Source organism: Zalophus californianus, chromosome 3 (genome assembly GCF_009762305.2).
Source record: "Zalophus californianus isolate mZalCal1 chromosome 3, mZalCal1.pri.v2, whole genome shotgun sequence".
Classification (NCBI taxonomy): domain Eukaryota; kingdom Metazoa; phylum Chordata; class Mammalia; order Carnivora; family Otariidae; genus Zalophus; species Zalophus californianus.
The window spans coordinates 137,241,764-137,263,043 of NC_045597.1; the positions used below are offsets into that span (position 1 = coordinate 137,241,764).

The following is a 21,280-nucleotide window of genomic DNA, read 5'->3' on the forward strand; positions in this document are numbered from 1 at the left end:
GAGTCTCTTATGGTTTGTCTCCCTTTCTGGTTTTGTCTTGTTTCATTATTATTATTATTATTATTATTTTTAAATAGGCTCCACACCCAGTGTGGAGCCCAGTGCAGGGCTTGAACTCATGACCCTGACTGAGATCAAGAGTTGGACGTTTAACGATTAAGTCACCCAGGTGCCCCCAAACTGCATTTCTTTCAAAAGGAAAGGAGAAACTGGCAGCCATTTTACATGCGTAATTTCATTTAATACTTACATAGCTCTTTCAAGGAGGAAGAAGAGAGTAGGCTATAGTGTAAAAGGAATGTGGGGCCAAAATAAGTTGTTCTAAAGCCTGGAGGCATAACAGCAAGCTAATATGCTGATAGGAAACATCCACCAGGGGGAAAAACTGATGATACAGGAGAAAGAGAGAAGGAGATGTAGATGAGTGGAGATATATATGCACAACTAAAAGGTTGTCTTTGGCTAAGTACGTAGACCAGGGGTCAGCAAGTTCCTGTACATTTTTGTATGGCCTGCAAGTTCAGAATAGCTTTTACATTTTTTTAAATGATTTTAAGTAATCTCTACATCTAACATAGGGCTCAAACTCACAACCCTGAGATCAACAGTTGCATGCTCTACCAACTGAGCCAGCCAGGCTCCCCAGTTTTTACATTTTGAAATGATTTCTCAAAAAAGAAAAAAAAGAATATTTTGTGACAGTGAAATTATATGAAATTCAAATTTCAGTGTCCATAAGTGAAATTTTATTGACACTGGCATGCCCATTTGTTTACATACTGTCCAAGGCTGCCTTCAGGTCTAACAGCAAAGGTGAGTAGCTGCAACAGACTCTGTGGTCCTCAAAATTGGAAATATTTACCATGTAACACATACCACAGAACATTTGCTGACCCCTGGGATAGACAGCTCATCCACCTGTGCTCTAAACCTTAGATGTATCTAACTAGAACAGAAGGACTTCAAATGATCTAGATACTTCTATCAATGAGTACTAAAAGTCAGTGTTGAAACATAAGGGATACATTCAACTGATTTCATCCAGCCAGCTATTCGATCAGTAGACAGTATTTACTGAGTCCCAGGTCAAGCACTGGAGATACAAAGTGCAGAAAATACAGGCATGGTCCTTATTCTCCTGGAATTTAAATTCTCATGAGACAGAAAGACAAATAAGCTAGATTATATAGCTTGTGATAAGTGCTCTGAAGTAAATACACGATCCTGTGAACAAAAGGGAACCTGGGAGATAACTCTAGACAGAGTAGTCAGGGAAGGTGTTTCTGAGGAGGCCACAAGGGCCAACCATGGGGGAGGGAAGGGGTCTGGTGAATAAGGGGGCTGACAATTAAATGTTCTTACATTTCTGCAGACCTAGAAACATAAGAGGAAGGAGAAATTCATACACTGTAAGTAGCACATGCATGGAACACTTTCCCTGATGAATTTTCCAGTGGTATTTTTACTACAAAGTATACACAGTATAATTATATAATGGGTTCATATGGTTTGGGAACAAAATACAAATTAAAAAAAAACACACACACACAACACTGTATAATTACTTAATTACCCGAGAGATAGGAATGGTTCCAGAAAACCATTTCCACTTATCAGGTATATACAGTAACAGTCTTTTTTTTTTTTTTTAAACGGGAGAGAAACATTCCACACAATGTAAGTTTTACAGGATACTGGCAAATGCAAACATGCCAAAGAAAGTATAAATGGTAGGCATTTCTTAATTGCTTAAAACAAAATTAAGCTTTTCCTACTTTTTTATTCTATGAATACATCACAACAAATAAATATCAAAAATGAGCATAAAAGGATAAACAATACTAGAAACCATAGAATGTTCTTCAGTTCTAATTCATACATAGCTAATGCAGCATAACATATCAGTTAAAGCTTGACAAATGACAAGCTATGAACTTTGGGAAAGAGTGTCATTTGATTCTTAATTCTAAATTTCTTACTTAGCATATACCAAAACAACTGTTTAAGACACAATCTGTCCATTCTGTGGGTTGGCTATGCAGTTTGTGCCATGTTAAAATAATTCTTTCATTATCTTTTTTTTCAGACACAAATAACTTCCTACTTAAAATTTAAGCAGACTGAAGTAGTACAAAATAATCATTCAGTAATCTTTCAGATATTTATAAAATTACACAATTCTAGTTTATTTCTCCTTATGAAAAATAGAGAAAACATGATTTTCAACCATTTAAAAAGCCAGACACAGGTCTATCGAAATGTACGGTACATTCAGTGTAATGATTCATAGTGTCTCTAATAGAAAGATTCAGCAGTTCTCAATCGAGACCTTTATTCCTTCTCTGAATAAATGATGCCTGAAATTTTTATTCTTGTTCTAATGGAATTTCAATGGCCTTCACTGCAAATCTACTGGAAATTTTTGCATATTAAGTGGAAAAAATTAAATGATGTTAACCACATTTTAATGTGATTAAGGCTGACAGGGTCATTATTTCTGCTAATCACTCAGTTTAAAAAGCTCAAACAAAACTTTATAACAGACAAGGTTTTTAATTTTCTGTATATCTTGTTGAAATTAAAACAAAAAACTGTAGAAGAAGGGAAAAAAATCATACTACAGTCCTTGACAAAAACCAATGAGTAGTTCCTACAATTTGCAGATGGGTTTCATTATACTTAATCTGGTGATGTAAAAACAAAAATGCAAAACAATCTTATACTGCACATGCTCCTCTGGTTTCTTTCTTTTTAAACACAAAGAGGGTAAGGAGAATGTGCTTTGTAGAATTCTGAGTTCTGTGTTTCCTATTTGCTGCTAAATGGAAACAAATATAGTTTTTTCTTTAGATCTTACAGCAAACTAAAACCAGAATTAATGCAGAATACTGCCTCAATTCTTCAATGTTCTATTTTTTAGATTAATCTATGCCATGCTACTATGAATATTTCAAATATATCAGTGTATACTAAAAATCTTCACTGATACAAATCTCCAAAAAGAGTGGTACTAATTGCTATTAGAAGAATAATAGGAATTCCAATGACTAGCTGTGCTTATAGATAATTTGTCTTTTCTGTTTTCTGGTATGATACTTACTTTGTTCACTGGTCATTCTATACCAGAAACTTAAACTTAAATTAATTACTTAAGATTGCAGGTATATTTGATGTAATTTTGGTGCTCTACTTGGAAAAACTTATTTTTAAAGTACAACATTACAATATTTTCAAAGCAAAAATGAGCAGGGACTTAGCCAAAAAGACTTAACAAATATCTTCTCTAATTTCCTGAGCATTTCAATATTTTCCATAAAGAAGAGCAGTTAAGCTAGGTACATAACCCATACAATTATATAATAATGAATCAAATACCTCACTACTCTTTTTGTTGGCTGTGAACTGCTTAACTAATACTGGTTGTTGGAAATCATCTTCATCTTTCAGCTACGAAAATGGTAATTTCTAAAAATGATTTGAGGACTGTAATTCATTTTGACATATAACATAATATGACTATTCCTAATCCAGTAGTTGGTAGTTTTTACAAAAACAAAATTAATTAGCTTTTATAAAAATATGACGAGCAAATTATTTTTTAAAAGAAACACACACCTGAAGTTCAGGCAGTCTAATTCATATTGATTCACCCCAATCTAGTAAACTTAAACCAAATTCAATGACTACAGGCAAAAAAACATTGCATACATAAAAAAGATTGAGTAAATATTTTTTTGCATTGTAGTTTCCTAAAGCTGTATGAAACTATGATCACTGCAAATAATAGTCAAACTAACAATTATAAAACTTAAGCTACAGGTGCAGTACTTTTATCCAAAAAAACCTGATCATCCTTTTCATGGTAAATTACTCAACTGCATGCAAATAGATACGTGAGTTTACCTCACTGATCACAATCTCAGTAGCTGACAAAAGCAGAGCACCTGGCCAATAAACAAGTCCTTTGAAATTCAATTTCATACTAAAGTTTGAAAAATTGCTGTTCTGTTTTCACACTGAAAATTATAACCAAACTACTTTTCAGCAAGAAGATCAGCCTTTTGTGAAGAGAAAGAGATTAGGGTCTGTAGTAGATTATATAAATATCAAGAAGTTCGATATTAATGCTGCATTGTAGGCAAAATCCTTGATGTCTGCACAAAAAATTAATATTGTTGAACTTCAAAAAAATTTTAGTGTGATGCTATGCACTGCTGCATCAACTAATAATCCTCCAGAATTTCTGTGTTCATCTATAAAGAGTCCCTGCTGAATGTTCTAATGCATCTTATTGTGAATCTTCAGCAAATAAAACTTCATGTATGAGCTCATGATGTGCTTTGCTGCTGGAAAGTCACAGACTCTGTGGGAAGCTCTTTATCTTCCCAGCAGTCAGTTCTCTGAGAACATCAGTGCAGCTACTGTAGTTACCTGTAGATTACTTGTATTTTCTCACATCTGTGTCCAGCAATCTAAACCATGATGATAAAGGGTCATTAGGTTTTGAGTGAGGAAGGGGATGGACTAGACAATTTGCTCTGATAAGCTCCTTGTTGGGAGCTCCAGTTTAGAATGTGAAATGTCGGATATGTACAGTTTTACACTAGAAGGAAAAAAGAATTTCACTCTTCTGCACTGACAATTAAAAATGATGCAGTTTAATGTCTCACTATATGCTGTTGATTCGCATTTTATTTGCGGGATTTATAATTAAAAGTATTTAACAGAAATAATTTTGTTTGTAAAATGGACGTCTACGCTCTATTAGCCACAAAGAATTCAGGTACAATTACTAAGATAACTGCTGTTTGGAGCACAGTAAAGCAATTTCCCACAGTGGGACTTATAGTTCAATTTACCAGTTGGGCAAATATTTTGTGCTCTGTAGTGGCCTAGAGAGTTAAAAGCTATAGGTAACATTCAAGCAGTGTTATACCTGGAGAAAAGTTTCCTCAATCCAAATGGATGGCTTAGATTTCAAAGTAAAGATAATATCTTAAAAACGTTTCCCCAAATTAAATTATATAATTTTAAAGCTAACACAAAATACAGGTGTCACAGAAACTCTGACTGACCTCCTGTCTTCCCTGAAACACAGTTCATAATTTAGAACTCAACACTGTATTTTATTTTTGTATTTGTGTTGGATCATAAATCATTCTGATACTTAATCACACTTTCCTAGTAATCAGCTGATAGAATATGTTATATTCTTGATTAGATTATAGAATGGGAATACTAATTACTTAATTTTAAATGGCTTAGAATAATAGTGTCAGGTTACAGAAATATAAAAAAGAAAAAAATTTTTTTGGTGTCCTTCAGTTATTATGTGGCACACCACATAAGTAGGATGACAGAAGTATTTTAGTTTAGGAAAAGAAACAGGGGCTTTAAAAATGCTCACTAAATTTGCATCCATAATTTACCTCTTATTTAGGTATGCTTCTACCCATCTTCCACCAAAAGGAAATTTTAAGAGGTTAACAGTAACTAGAACAAATAAAACACTGCCCTACTTCAAAGAACTATATTAAAATTATAAAAGTATGTGAATAAAATCATCCAATATTTTAAAACGAAACATCAAGTAGTGATTTAGTTGTTTTTGGAAAGAGTCTTAAAAGGGTATTCACTTGGACCATTTAAAGGCTTACCAATGCTGCTGGATAAGAAAAATAAAAATATTTATTGTCAAGAGTTGTTTGGTAGCACTAAACACAATTGAGCTATATTTTCCAACAGGTTAAGGATAAACTAAGCATTTAAAAAACTCCTTTCAAATACATGAATGGTCTACAATCCATTTATAAAAGACCATGGGATGGGAGCTATGTCACTATTACCAATGAAGAATCATTTTTAAAAATAAAAATTATTGTAAAATATAACATTTGGGTAACTAACATTAACATCTTAAGGCAATATGAGAACACAAATCCATAATAATTATTCATACACCAAGCCATTGTAAACCTAAATCATTTCTGAAGACCTGAATGTGTCAAGAACTTTGACAATTATGACTGGAGCCAGGAAACTGTAGCAGTGCAGAATTTCTTATGAATTTCTGCAGTTACTTTTTATAAATGCTGTCTTGGATGACAGCTTAATGTGTACCACATGCAATATTTATTCTTCTTCAGTGTCAGACTGTCTAGCCATCCAAGGGAATACAAAGAATGTCACTTATTAGGATAAAAGCACAAGGAAGGTAATCAAGGACATATGTAACATCAGCCAATCATGCCCTATTTCAACATCCTATTCCATTCATAACAGTTCAACAATTATTTGCTTACTGATAACTTGCTTTCAGGCTGTTTGTGTTCACCATAATGGTGGTTTGCATTTATTTTGCTCTTTAGAATTGGACACTTGCTGTGCCATACGTGTTTGTCAAAACTTTATATCTTCTGTCAGAAATGGCTTAGCATATCAAATAATTTCTATTTGTCAAGAACCACTAATACAACAATCAGTAGCCCTTGATGTCAATAGGGCACTGAAATAACTATAAAACAGCAAATGTGTAACTATTAAATATTTCATAGAAAAAAAATTCTTTAAGTGATACACAGTAAGAAAGTCATTATTATTAGCTAAGCCACACGCACATACCTTCCCCTGTTTATGGCTAAGGATGCTTAAAAATAGGCATTGCTCTTTCTTTTGTTTCAGTTTTCCAAGATTATGAAGCTGAAAGAATATCCCAATCTAATCTGGTAGTCTTTAAACTATATATCCAAAATGTCTAAGTGTGTCCAAGTCACATTAAAAAACATACTTGGCCACCCATAGAAATTGCACTTAATAATAGATGTAAAACAGTGTCCCATCATAAACCATAATCATGAAATGTGCAATCATAGAAACATAATTAATTATACTTAATCACAAAACTAACCAGATATGACTTCAACAATGTATCCTAATAACATTTAAAGGATTTTAAAAGTACTAATTTCCAGAGACCTAGACAACTAAGACGTTTACCTCTGAACACAGGAAAGGAAACAAAAGGTCAATATTCTCCATATTCCTTCTCTTGGTCTCTTTTTTCCCTCTTCAGTGTCTGTCTCAGATTTGGCCTGAAGTAAAATTCTACCATGTGAAAAACATTCCACATAAACTAACCCACTTTAATCCACACTAACTAAGCCACTTTAGTGTTTTGTTTTTTTTTTTCCCTGACTCTTACTTGGATATTGTATAGATTAGTTTGTGCGGAAGGTTTCTCACATCATAGAACTTTACTTCAGGCCAAATCGCCCCACCCCACTCTACACATGTCTTGTAATACAAATAGCATATGTCCTCCCTGTAAGGGAGAAAGAGATAATGATATCTTTAGAGTCTTCCAGCACAAGAGATAACATCCCAGTGACCAAACATTCTTCAAGACCACTGACTCTAAACACCTTAATGTCAAGACCCCTGAATTCAGGGAACGAATGACTTATGAAGGAAACCTGGACCCTCTTCTTGTTCTGACCAGTTCCTGGATGCCTAAGGGGACATGTGCACCAGACCACAATCATGGTAAAAACTCCACCCCAAGCAAAGATGAGACTCATGCTCTTTTCCTTTCTGTGTCTCCTGGACATTCTGTCCGTATCTCTATATATTTATCTTCAATAAACTCTATTTTCACTTCCAAAAAAACACATTTTTTGTGGGTTTTTTTTAGGGGGTAGAGGCAGAGGGAGAGGGAGAGAGAGAATCTTAAGCAGGCTCCATGCCCAGTGTGGGGCCCGAGATGGGGCTCGATTCTACTACCCTGTGATCATGACCTGAGCTGAAATCAAGAGTCGGACGCTTAATGGACAGACCCCCCCCCCAGGTGCCCCTGGATTTTTCTTTTTTAATTTACATCTATGAACTGTGTTGTAAACCATCAGTTTTCTTAGCAATATAGTAAGTGTTATAATGTACCTGCTGATAGGACTAGGGAAAATCCATTTGGATAGAGTTGGAAAGGTAGAGGGATAAGTCCTGATGAACAAAAAGAAAAACACAGCAAGATTTTCTAAATGCTGCTGTTCCATTTAAAAGTCTTGAACAGGGGAGCCTGGTGGCTCAGTCGTTAAGCGTCTGCCTCCGCTCAGGTCATGATCCCGGGGTCCTGGGATCGAGCCCCACATCGGGCTCCCTGCTCGGTGGGGAGCCTGCTTCTCTCTCTCCCACTTCCCTGCCTGTGCTCTCTCTCTCTCTCTCAAAGGAATAAAATCTTTAAAAAAACAGTCTTGAGCATTCATAAAACAGTAAAATCTCACCAAATATGAAGTTTGGTAATATGCCTAAACAAATTTTTAACTGGATCCTAAAGTTAATTTTGGGGGGGGGGGTGAGGAAAGGAGAGAGGAAACAAAAATACAGTGAAAGGAAGGGAAAAGGTAAGTGACCATATCCGTGTTAAGTTTTAGAAGACAGAACACAATATTATAAAAACCAAAAATATGTATATTTAGGAGAAATAAAACAAAATGGAAAACCGCTATATTTTTAAAAACAACTGAGGCATAATTAACATACAGTGTTCCATTAGTTTCAGGTGTACAATACGATTCAACAATTCTATACATTTCTCAGTGCTCAACAAGGTAAGTGTACTCTTAATCCCCTTCACCTATTTCACCCATCTCACCACGACTCCCCCCCCGGCAACAACCAGTTTCTCTGTATTTAAGGGTTTTTTGGGTTTTTTTTTTTGTCTTTTTTTCTTTGTTCATTTGTTTCTTAAAGTTCCACATACGAGTGAAATCACATTTGTCTTTCTCTGACTGATTTATTTCACTTAGAACTATACCCTCTAGATCCATCCATGTTGTTGCAAAAGGCAAGATTTCATTCTTTTTATGGCCATGTAATATTCCACTATATACATATACCACATCTTCTCTATCCATTGATCTAGAGATGGATATTTGGGGTTATTTCCATGTCTTGGCTATTGCAAATAAATATGGGGTACGTATATCCTTTCAAGTTAGTGTTTTCATTTTTCCTGGGTAAATACCCAGTAGTGGAATTAATGGATCATTATTTTCCACAGGGGCTCTACCAATTTAGATCCCCACTAACAATGCATGAAGGTTCCTTTTTCTTCACATCCTTGCCAACATTTGTTGTTTCTTGTCTCCTTGATTATAGCCAATCTGTCAAGTGTGAGGTGATATCTCATTGTGGTTTTGATTTGCATTTCCCTGATTAGTGATGTTGAGCCTCTTACCATGTGTCTGTTGGCCATCTGTATATCTTCTTTGGAAAAATGTCTATTAAGGTCCTCTGCCCATTTTTTAATTGGATTGTTAGGGTTTGGTGTTTTTTTTTCTTTTTGTATTGAGTTGTGTAAGTTCTTTATATATTTTGGATATTAACCCCTTATCAGATATATCATTTACAAATATACTCTCCCATTCAGTAGGTTGACTTTTTGTTTTGTTGGTGGGTGCCTTTATTGTGCAAAAGCTTTTTATTTTGGTGTAGACCCCAATAGCTTATTTTTCCTTTTGTTTCCTTTGCCTGAGCAGACATATCTAGAAAAATATTTATACAGCCTATGTCAAAGAAATTACTGTGTGTTTTCTTCTAGGAGTCTTATGCTATATAAGAAAGTGGTCCAGTTTCATTCTTTTGCATGTAGCTGTTTTCCCAGAACCATTTATTGAAGAGACTGTCTTTTACCCATTATATATTCTTGCCTCCTTTGTCATAGCTTAATTGACCATACAATTTATTTATTTATTTATTTATTTAAATTTTTATTTCCTTTATTTCTAATCTAGCTGTATGGGTTTCTGTGCAATTTTCACTAGAATGCAACTAACAAAAAAAACCCTGTGCACTTGTTCCATGAAAGGTTTGCTATAAATGCAATAAAATGTTTTAATACTTTTTCTGATGAGCTCAAGATAAAAGATGTCTTTAAAATGTTTAACTAGGTTTCTCACTTTATACTTCTCTAAGTAAATAGGTAAATATTTGTATTCCAGGGTTGTTATGAGGATTAATCCAAATAAGAGAACATATTATAGGGGCGCCTGGGTGGCTCAGTTGTTAAGCGTCTGCCTTCGGCTCAGGTCATGATCCCGGGGTCCTGGGATCAAGCCCCATGTCAGGCTCCCTGCTTGGCGGGGAGTCTGCTTCTCCCTCTCCCTTTGCCCCTCTCCCTAGCTTGTGTGTGTGCATGCTTTCTGTGTCAAATAAATAAATAAAATCTTAAAAAAAAAAGAGAACATACTATGTAAGCACACCAAAGTCCAGCACATAACACATGCTCAACAAATGGTAGTCAGTATTCTGCCCAAGACATATGTATATATGTTCTTTCCATTATACTGCTATGCATGAATGTAGAATTTAAACAGATTATGCAAATTATCTATCTGTACTTCATCTAATAAAAGATATGCACATATGCACACACATGTACAATTCCCACTCCCAAGAAAGTCTCAAAAACAAATCCAAGTTACTGAAAATACAAGGAAATAGAACAAACTACTATGTGGTTAAAAACACACACAGACAAAACAACCAAATGGTAGAAGAAAGTACTTATCTTAAAAAATGATTGAATATATGTATTTTCCTTGTAAAAATATATAAACTACTTTAACTACTGTCCCTATAAAGGGCTATTAAATTGTACATGTTTGGAATATAGTTTTCAATGACAAATTCATAAAAATTAAAATACAGTTTAGGTAACAATTTTTATGTTACCTTCAGTTGGCATTCTCTAATCAGGTTATAGTGAATTTTTAGCTTCAAATTTCACAGTGCGTTAACTGTTTAACAACAACAAAATCTTATCTAAATGAAATTTATAGTGATAGGAAATGTAGCTAGTATATGACCTATTGCTCAGGCCTTGTCTACCTTTCCCACCACCAAGGGCCCAAAGCAGAGATACCATGGCATGGTAGTAAAGATCATGGGCTCTGGAGATAAGCTGCTTAGGTTTGAATCTTGGCACCACTGACTGGCTATGCAACCTTGGCCAAGTTCCTCAAGCACTCTATACTTGCTTTACCTTCCTTAAAATAACAATGGTACCAATTTTATAAGGTTTTTGGGAGTCTTCAATGTAACTGGAATATAGTTAAGTGTTCAGTAAGTGTTGACGCTGACTATAACTAATACAACATATTAGGCATATGAATTTGTTGTTATTCTAATTAATGATATTCTTTCACTCCCCTGTTCATTTAAACATCAACTCCTTCACCCCTAGCAATAGAATTATTCTTAAATTGTGTGGTATGCAGAGGGCAGAGGGAGGCAAATCCTGCTTATCACATTAATATATATAAAATGATCTGTGGTTACAGCTATGTTTTCTGGGGTCTATTCTGCACTACTATTTTAGACATGGCAACTTGATGTAATTTTTAGTTTTTAATTTCAATACGAGCCATTGTATTCTCTCTAACAAAATTTTTATACGTGGTATATGTTTAAAAATGGATGCTACGGTGGGTGCTAAAATATACTGCTGTAACAATATTATATAGTTAATAAAATGATAAGGCAAGGCAAAAACACCAACAGCTAAAGCTTAATATCCTAAGAAAGGCACACAGTTGTTATCCTGACAATTATCTCCTTTTCTTAACACTAAACAATTTGGTGGAGATGGTATTTTCTGAGCTAAAACATAACAACATGCTCAAGTTACTTAAAGCAACATTTTCAAAGATATCTGAAGATTCACAAATATATCTTGTTCTGTCACGTGTGGAACAGGCAAAAATATTCAGGTCAAATGGGTTTATTTCTACTACTTGCCTGCTACAAGAACTTGGGCATGTTCTACAATCTCTCCAACTGCCCTATCTATAAAATGGGCATGATGGTATCTATGCTTCAGAAATATTCATAAAATTTTCCCATGTTTCACCTATTCTTCTGTTAACATCTCACCAATTTCTAAGCTCAAAAGAGTGCCTACCACATAGCAGGAGCTCAATAATAAACGATGATTTGCCACGCATGTCTTTTGGTTTAGTACCGGAAAAGCTCAGTCAACGTCATTTAATGGCACGGTAGGGGTAAGACAGACAAAAGGAAAATGGCACCATTTAAGGCACAGCAACTTCAAATATAGATTATGGATGAAAAATACTAGTCACCTTCATGCTTCAGACATCCAGATATGCTCTTTGTGAAAAACCTTTTGAAACATCATTTAAAACAAGGAAAAAAGCCAAAAAATGATTACCAACAGATATTATTTTTCTTTTAAATACCAAAATGGATTAAACCCAAAGATGTCTTCCACAGACTATGCAGTTCTTTTTAAAAGAATTTCTTTTTTTTTTTTAAAGATTTTATTTACTTATTTGAGAGAGAGAATGAGAGAGAGAGAGAGCACGAGAGGGAAGAGGGCCAGAGGGAGAAGCAGACTCCCCGCTGAGCAGGGAGCCCGATGTGGGACTCGATCCTGGGACTCCAGGATCATGACCTGAGCCGAAGGCAGTCGCTTAACCAACTGAGCCACCCAGGCGCCCTTAAAAGAATTCCTAAGGAAAATGTTGATAATCATCAGGAATATTGATGACTACTCCTTGATCTTAATGACAAATAAAGTACTAAAAAGGTACCTTTGTATCTTTATTAATGGTAACACTAATTTCATTTACCTTTTGGCTAATGTAACCCATTCCTAATCTAAAATGCAGATTGCTTAATTCAATGATCAAAATGTTTCATTTTAGTGAAAAACCAATTCAAGGCCAAAACAGAACAGTGTTGTGTGGGCCAGGTTGGGATTTGTCTGAGGATCCGATGAACTAATGTAAATTATGATGTTATAAAGTTTTGACAAATGTTAAGTTGCTGTTTTTGAAAGAGTTTATTTTTAAGTAATCTATAGCCCCAACATGGGGTCTGAATTTACAACCCCGAGATCAAGAGTTGTAAGCTCTGGGATGCCTGGGTGGCTCTGGTTAAGTGGCTGCCTTCGGCTCAGGTCATGATCCGAGGGTCCTGGGATCAAGCCCCACCATCAGGCTCCCTGCTTAGCAGAGAGCCTGCTTCTTCCTCTCCCTCTGCCTGCCTCTCTGCTTAGTTGTGCTCTCTAGCTCTGTTAAATAAATAAATAAAAATCTTAAAAAAAAAAAAAAAGAAAAAAGAGTCGTAAGCTCTGAGCCAGCCAGGCGCCCCAAGCTATTATTTTTAGTAAAGTTCAATCTACTTCTTTGAGGTCATACATTGAGGAACTTCTTTTAAAAGAAGTGCTTTATGAGTGGTAGTGTGGATCAGCAAGTTGCTAGACAAGCATGAAAAAGGAAAGATGAAATTCAAAGTAAATCTATATATTTGCAAACACTACTTTAAAGGTTGTTTAAAACACTTGACAATCTAAGAATTTACAAAGTTCTTTTCAAGTGGTTGTTTTCAGATTTTACTCTTTTTCAATGCTCTGTCACGCATGCCTTTGCATTCGCTGTTCGCTCTCCCTGGACTGAGTTTTCTTCAGATTCTCTCATGGCATACTCTCTTACTTCATAAAGGCCTTCCTTAACTACCCTAACTAAAATGGTACCCCCTCTTCCCCTGCCTTATTTTTATTCATTGTTTTAGTTATCTCCTGACATTAAGTGTTAAATATTTGTTCACTGGTTGTCTATTATCCCATGAGACTATAAGCCTTAAGGGCACAAGGGTGTTTTCTGTTTACCATCTAGAATAGTACATGACACACAGAAGGGCTCAATGATTATCTGCTTACAAAAGGAAAAAGGAAACATAGTACCCACCTCCTCAATGAGTTCACAGTCTTCATAAACATAAATTTGAAATTTATATTCATAATCATGTTTTTATGAAATTAACTTCTCTTCTTAAGAAAGCATTTAAAAGACTGAATGCATACCAATTTTCAGCCCTAAACTTTACAGATAGGGGTGTACTCAAAGTTCCTAAGTCAGTTCTTTTAGAACATATTTTTAAGGAGAATTTAAAAATTGGTGATAAAAATGGTTACAGATACCAAAATATGTCTCATCTAAACTGCACTATTTCTACTATGTTGTGAATTAAGTAGGCTTTTGAGGTTATTTCATAATCTAATGTTTTTGATGAGGAAATGCTTTCCAGGTCATGTCAGAATAAAAAAATATAACAGTTTGAGTTATATAACTAGCCTCAAATACAGATAAGTCAATTATTTCCACTTTGTCCTCATTCTAGTCAAAGCAATAGCTGCTCACTCTGAGGAAAGATCAGAACATGGCTGAGACCCAGGAAAGACTTATTTTCAAGGGGTAAAAGATATGAGAGAGGGAAATGAGAGTAGAGGAAAGATCAGGTCTTATCTCCAACCCAGCCAGATATGTTGCTCATAAATTGGGTCTTTGCAACCTCAGAAATGCTCTCTATAGTTCCACAGTTACAAAAAAATCCTACCATGACAAACCTGTACATGAGGGTTGAGAAGGTACTAGATATTTGCAAAGGCATCATTTCTTTGTGAATATGATACAATCCAATTCATTAAAATCATAAAATTCTAGCACTGGAAGAGGGAATTTAGAGATGATCTTTACTAACTAACTAACCTTCACTGCCTCACCTCCCCCCCCACACACACATATATACTCCAACACACACACACACACACACACACACACACACACACTCCAACACACACACACACACACACACACACACATACTCCAACACACACACATATATTCAAAAATAGGGAAAATGAGATATATATAGGAGATCACAATGGAACTGTTTTAAAAGGCTTTGTAAAGAATAAACAGCCACTTTTAAAAAAAAAATGATGCTATTGTAATAAACAATGATTTCATCTAATGGAAGCCAAGAAATAACAATAAAATCCTCTAAGCACCAATGGTAAAGTCACAGGGCCCAATCTGAGAAGGAGATAGGGGCAGAGTCATGGAAGATGGTGGTGATATCATGGGAGTTTTATTGCTACTGCTACTGTACAACAGAGATGATTCTTGGTTGTCCATTTTGTTTTGGAGTACAACTGTTTCAAAGCATAGAACTACAGCTGTAAATATATATATATGTATATATATATACACATATATATATATAATACACATTTTATTCCTTTATCGATATAATGAAAAGAAAAACCAAGGGAATATATCCAGAAGATACATTTAGAAGACTAAACAAGTCCTTTTTCTATTACTGCATTCTTTTTGAGTATGGTTATTAAATTTGGGAAATATTGTTTATACAGAACACATTTTATGTGAACATTCTGATGTATTGTCTTCAATATGTGAAAGACTAAGTAATTTGCTTGCAGTCAAAGACCTAGTTAGCAGCAAATAAGGACCACCACATTAATATTTCAAATTCTAAAGTAGCAGTATTCTTAATATACCAAAATTCCTCATAATATATACTACCTAATTTATAAATAGACTATATGCTCAAAGTTTCTTAGAATTCATTTTCTTTCTTTTTTTTAAAGATTTTTTTTTTAATTTTATTTCTAGAGGGAGAGAGAAAGAGCATGCGAGAGAGGAGGGGCAGAGGGAGAGAGAGAATCCCAAACAGGCTCCACACTCAGCAGGGAGCCTGATGCAGGGCTTGATCTCAGGATCCTGAGATCATGACCTGAGCTGAAATCAAGAGCTGGATGCTTAACTGACTAAGCCAACCAGGCACCCCAGAATTCATTTTCTTTACAGACCCAATGTTACTAATGGTACCCAACATTTTGGTCTAGCCTTCGAAAGTCTACTTAACTCATACTGTAGTAGCTGAACTACAACATTAACTCCAAAAGTAGATCTTGTGACTGGGGAACACAGGAGAGAGCACAGAAATGAAGGGCAGTGGAAATAATACTCCCTTCCTATTCTGCACAAGCAGGATATTAGACAAAACACCAAAACTGCCCCAAATGGCACCCTCTCCTTTCTTCTTCTACAGCCTTCTAGGAAAAACTTTTTCAGATCCTGTATACCACATTAAGGCTCCATTACCCAACAGTCCTAAAATTTCTAGGCTTCAAAATTGTCCTCCACTTCTACCATCTACTACTAGTTAAAACTCTTATTTTATGAGTGTAGCTCATCTCAGCTCACAGTTTTGGAAACAAAATTTGATCTACAGGTCCTTCACCTCCGGGGCACAAATTTTTAAAAATATTAATAGTCCCTGAATTATTCACCAAAGTAAGTGGGGTAGAGAGGCAGGAAAATTCTTTTGTGTACATGAATCATCTGTAATTTGAAAAACACTATATAAGTCAAACTTTTCATTTCTTAGATTATGTATGTGTGTGCATGTATGGGGAACATACATTTTAATTTCATATGAGAGAATCCTAGAGGACACTTGTTTGTTATGTTTTATATGGAAAACATTTTAATTGTTCCTTTTTAAAAAATTTTTAATTCCAGTAGAGTTAACATACAGTGTTATATCAGTTTCACATGTAGAATAGAGTAATTCAACAATTCTACACATTACTCAGTGCTCATCATAGTAAGTGTACACTTTAGTCCCCATCACCTGTTTCACACATCCCCCTACCGACCTCCCCTCTGGTAACAGAACACTTGTTTTTTAAAAGAGCTTTAGTCTCTTAAAGCTAGAAATAATTCTGTGAAATGTTTCCCTATTATATGCAGTGAAATTCTTCAGCTACTTTAAAAAAGATAAATGTCCTGACATATTTGATAAATTATATCACTCATAAATCAGTAAGTCAACAGATGTGCTAATGAAAATAACTGACCCTCCCAAAAGTATCACTTTCTCAAACTCAATGAACCATTTGCAAATAGAAATTATTGTCTGTAAAAAGTACTAGACAAAAATGCAAATAAGCATAGGGGAAATTCCTAAAATGCATAGTACAGTGGGTAGCATTATAAATAGCATTATATTCCTATAAAAAGATGTGATTTCTTCTATAATTATCTTTTTCATAATATGGAATCAGAGTTGTTATTTGCTTTCGTTATGACTAAGCGCTCTAGGGTACTAATATCGCTTGATAAGAATAAGAAATTGCTGAAAGAGTACCCAAAATCCATTTAATGAAACAGAAAGAAATTCACAAGTATTATTACATGTATATATGTGTACAAATGCAAAAGAACATTCCAAGTAAAAAGATTTCTGAATGGGCAAAGGTCTTTTCCCTCCTACCTCTTTTAGAGTTCCATCTCTTACAATAAAAAAAAAAATTGTTTTGCTTTAGTATATTCTTTTAGGCTCTCAAGATTCTGATCCAAGAAATTAGAAAATAATCAATTCCACAAAATCCATTCACCGGAAATTATTTGAAATCCCAACTCACAACTCGTAGTGTATATGATACTGTTTCAAAGCTTTATCATAATACAAATTAAAAAGTAGATAGTTGACAATCATCTAGTAGCAAAAACAAAAGACTATAAAACAAAGAAGGGGTCTTAAGAAAAACTTTTAGATTCATTTATAACTTAAGTAAAATTAAGACTATTTTGTACAGAAGTTCACTAATTTAATCAATCTCGTATTTTAAAAAGTGGCTTAGTTTAGACTTCCAGAATACCCTTGACCTGCCCTATCATCCCTTCATATCTGTCAAAGGAGCATATAAGCACTAGTCCTCATAAAGGAATCACCATGAAAAAAAGTACTGAAGAAAATCATTATAAATTATAGCTTATAAAATTTAAAAATTTAATTCAGCTAAAAAACCTCTCACATGTTAAAGTAAACCTACCAGCGTTATGTTGTGATTTGAAGTAGGTAGGAACACACTCAGAATAAATAATGTATTCTCACAGGCTTCACAATGTTAGGTACTTCAAGATGAAGGGAACACAACCCCCCAAAACTATATGAACCACAAATTACAAAAAATAGAAATTATAATCCCCCAAAACATTGCATGGATATCTCAGGGCTTTTCCTTTGCCACACTAGTCGATAATGAAAACATTTAAAAATCTCATACATGTAAATCTTGCTTTATACAACAGGGTATGTTTCTGAAAACTTTATGTGAATTAAACCTAATTTCAAATCTACTTGAGAAGCTTCTAAACTAAAATGAATAATTTTTTTAAGAATAATTACTTACTCTCATTTTCTCTGTTTTAAGTAAATCAAATGTATAACAATGTGATTTTTCCACAGCAGCATAAATTTCTAGCTTCAGTAAATAATCTTGTCAGAAATTGATGACTTCTTAGAATAGTTTTATAGAAATAGTTTTACCTTTATGTAGGTATAGGTATGTACATGTATATCCGTATTGTGTATATAGATATATAGACATACAAAATTATAGGTAAAAAATGAATATCTTTTCTTCTTCATTCAGAGTTGCTGAGATACAGTACCTGTAATCCTCACATACAGTTCAAGAAATCAAGGAAATGTTGGATTTATTCTGTGATTCTCCCCCTAATCAGGCACACAATGTATAGGATCACCAAACTATTTCTAGTTGCTGTATACAAATTATGTGGAAAACTAACAAAAACAGGAAAGTGGGGATGAGGGACTGAATCACAGAATAGTAAGAATTAATAAAACTTTTTTCTATTTAGAATTCAGTTAGTGAAGCTGACACACTGCCCTTGGTTACACAACAACTTAAAAGACAGAAAATATTTGTCTATCTTGAATCAATTTCAATACCCAGATTAACTGACTCATATAAGTCAAAGGGTAATGTTTAGTGACCACAAGCCCACCAAGGCATATGCAAATATACATGTTTATACACACACCCATGCACACAAGAAGTCTGAATGTCTTAAATGTTAGTTATATTTTCCAGTTGAATATTAACATGTAGCATATATAAGCAATAAATGGAATGATCCTTTACCAACAGTTTTAAGGTAGGGGCAAGAGAACACAAAAATGAAACATAATTGGAAGCTATGTAGGTATACAAAGTATCTAAAATTAGTTTGCTCTACTGACTTCATAACTGGATGGCATATACTACTTACAGAGCAACAAAAGGTACAAAGATTGAAATTTAAACCCCTAATTAAGCAATGGTTTGACAGTTCTAATGTCCTGTACCTGCCTGATACCGTAACTCAGTAGGCAATCTCAAATGAAAATTAATATGGCAGACAATACAATTTTAGTTATAAGTAACAACTGATCGTGTTTAAAAAAATCCTCAAATGTTCAAAAATCATTGGCACTCACCAAGACAACTTCTGCATTCAAAGACCAGCAATTTGTAATAATAAAAAAGGTTTCTGTGGATTCCCCTTACAACATCTTGATTACTGTCATCTGATCATAACACAACCGTAACTAACCCGTCTGCCATGTCAGCTTCTCTTCAAGGGGCTAGGTCTTAATCATAAATCAACGAAATGACTAATTCACTTCGTTAAAACCAGTGAGTAGATTTCCGTTTTTTACATATTTCAAAAGGTCAATGTACCTACTCAATAACAAAATAGACTTATCTTTCAAAATGCTTCTTTTCTAGGATTGAAAAACAATGTTACCATTTAAATTTAAAGTAAACTCCAACTAGTAATTAAAATGTTCATTACGTCTGAAATGGTGACCCCCTAAAATATAGTTTCCTATGTTCTTCCTATTCCTATATTCTACTCTAACTAGTCATTAAAATGATCATTACGTCTGAAATGGTGACCCACTAAACTATAGTTTCCTATAGTCTTCCTCTTATGGCCCAAATCACAAATCCCTCCCCCTCCTCGTTCCTGACAATTTAAAAAAGTTTTCTAGATCTAAAAGACCCATGAAAATATTTATTACTGCTTTCTGCACCAGTCTTAATTTGCAACACTAATAATTACATAATAACTTCAAAAAACAAAAACTTTTTCTTTTGCTAAAGGAGCAACTAATGCAAATGGAGCTTAGATTTTATAAATGCTAGAAAGAGATGCTAACACAAATTAAAAGGATTTAGTAGTTAAAATGTATCTTAACTATTTACATCTGTTTGCAGTGTTATAAATGATGAAAACCTAGTGTTCATATCCTTCATAATAAAAATTTATTCTGCACTTTAATACAAAGGCTATGTTGCATAAACAGAGGATTTAAAGCTGTAGCAGAGTGGCTGAATGAAAGGAAAATGGCAATCTTTCTGGCTCCAGTAGATGCCATTCCCTATCACACAATGTTTCCCACTCATAAATACATGACAAATACTTCCTCAATCATTTTTTACGAGCAGGGATGCACAGGGGGTAGTCAATGGCTAGCTTGAGGGAAAATAGGAACAGCAGGCGGCAGAAACTGTACAGAAAATGGCTATGTGGTAAATTCTCTTCTGGAACATCACTCAGTTACCCAGTCTTTGATCTTTCAGCTACAATTACACTAACTTGCACAAGATCTGATTCCCCCACCCCCCCACCAAACATACACACAACCCCAAACCAGATCATTAGTTATATACAAAATCTAAAATTTGGTTTTATAAATAGGATCATCCATACCTCTACATCTTTATAAATTAAAATTTGCTATTTAGACAAGAGTTTGCTTTCAATTGGCTATAACCATATCATCATCACAACTGGTCTCACAAAAAACATGGGGAGTCTGGCGACAGCTAAATCACAGACTGGCGTCTCCCAAGCAGTCTGTCTACCATTAGGGTCTGGGAAATGGTATTTACTATACAATTAGAGCCAGGGAGTTCTACCTGTAATCATCCAAATACAGGTGTGAGAAGCCCCTTTGGGCAAGGAAACTGACTCATCCCTTTTCATGTAAACTTTGATGTCTGTATTGTTTCGTGAAGCCTCAGGAAACCTTACCATTCATACTACAATAAGATTTATTAACTGAGATCAAGTAATAAATTTTAAAATTCCTTCCCAAAGGTAATAATTTTTAATACATTAATCATCAAATTTATAAGAATTTGAAACAAGACAGTACTGATTATTTTAAAGTTAATTATCTATTAGAGGACACTGACCAGTCAGAATTGAATTTTCATGTTAAGTTTATGCTTTCTAGAACACTGCCAATAAAGAGGACAAATTCAGTTTCCTATCAGGAACACAAAATGTCTTAAAGTAATATCAACAGGGCATTTTTAGTTGCAGTAATTTCACAGAATTTATTCTAATCATTTATTGGAGTTAACCATCTGACATTAATTATTGTTTTGGCTTCCAGTCTATGAATGTTTATTTTTCAGTTTAAAGCTTCTCACTCTTTGATATCATATGGAAATGAGAATTTTTAATGGAAAATTGAAACCATGTGCATCTAAGTACTTAATGAAGTACAGGGAAAAACCGACAATATA

General features: G+C 34.4%; 1 protein-coding gene across 2 annotated transcripts in view; it reads right to left on the minus strand.

The window, feature by feature from the left end:
• The window catches only part of OLA1 (Obg like ATPase 1), a 196,620-nt gene that overhangs the window by 28,595 nt on the left and 146,745 nt on the right, over window positions 1-21,280 (minus strand). The gene's annotated exons all lie outside the window — the stretch shown is intronic.